Source organism: Microtus ochrogaster, chromosome 8, assembly GCF_000317375.1.
Source record: "Microtus ochrogaster isolate Prairie Vole_2 chromosome 8, MicOch1.0, whole genome shotgun sequence".
NCBI lineage: Eukaryota > Metazoa > Chordata > Mammalia > Rodentia > Cricetidae > Microtus > Microtus ochrogaster.
Genome location: NC_022015.1, coordinates 15058679 through 15059881, shown reverse-complemented (window position 1 = coordinate 15059881; position 1203 = coordinate 15058679).

The following is a 1203-nucleotide window of genomic DNA, read 5'->3' as shown; positions in this document are numbered from 1 at the left end:
ACCCATGCACTCAGTTCTCCCATTAAAAGACAGAGTTGATGACCTGACTAAGAAACAAAATCTATCTTTCTGTAGTGTACAAGAAACTCGTCTTTATAGATAGGCACCACCTTAAAGTAAAAAGATGGAAAAGGAACTCCAAACAGAACCAGAAGGGAAGCAAGCATTGCCATTCTATGTCTATGGCAAATAGACTTCAAATTAAAACTAATTAGAAAGGTAAGGAAGGGCTCTCCATTCTAATCAAGAGAACAGTTAATAAAGAAGTCATTACAATCCTAAACATATATGTAGCAAACTCTGTAGCACATAACTTCATAAAAAGTGTGCTACTGGAATTAAGGACACGGATTAATCCCAGGACATCCAGGGCTAAACAGAGAAACCCCATCTCAAAAAAAAAAAAACATAGGTTATTTTAAACCCTTTAATAGTAGGTGATTTCAGTGTCCTACCTTCTTCAATAGACAGGCAGGCTACCTTAACAAAAGCAGAATCATCAGAATTAAATGACATTACATAATGGATATAACACATATTTACAAAATATTCTACCCAAACTTGAAACAAAATTCATTCTATTCAGCAGTCCATGGAAACTTCTCTAATATAGAGGACATCCTGGGATACAAAACAAATTCAGAAAAATTAAAATAACTCCATTATTCTACCTGACCATATTGCAAAATAACTTAAAATGGGCAGCAAGCAAATCTCTAATAAGTACACAAACTCATCAAGATTAAATAATTTTTACAGAATGATGAAAGGGTCAAAGAAAAAATCAATTTTTTTTAATTCATGGAATGAAATGAAGATTAAAAATATGAAATAATAAAAACTCTAGGACAATTAAAAGTGTTCCTATAAGAAGATTTATAGCTCTAAATGCCTGCATTAAAAAATCAGGAAGTGCACAAATAAACTACCTAATGCCACTAAACAATTTTTAAAAATATAAGAACAAAACAAACTCAATTTCTTTTTTTTATTTTTTTTATTTTTTCAAACTCAATTTCAATAGACAGAATTTTTAAAACAAAATTTAATTAAATAAAAACAAAGAATAAATGGATCTAAGAGCTGATTCTTTGAGAAAATAAGAGTGATAAACCCTTGACCCTGCTAATAACATAAAGAAATTACCTAAGTTAACAGAAAGAGTCAGAAATGTACAGGGAAAGGTTGAAACAAACACCAAAG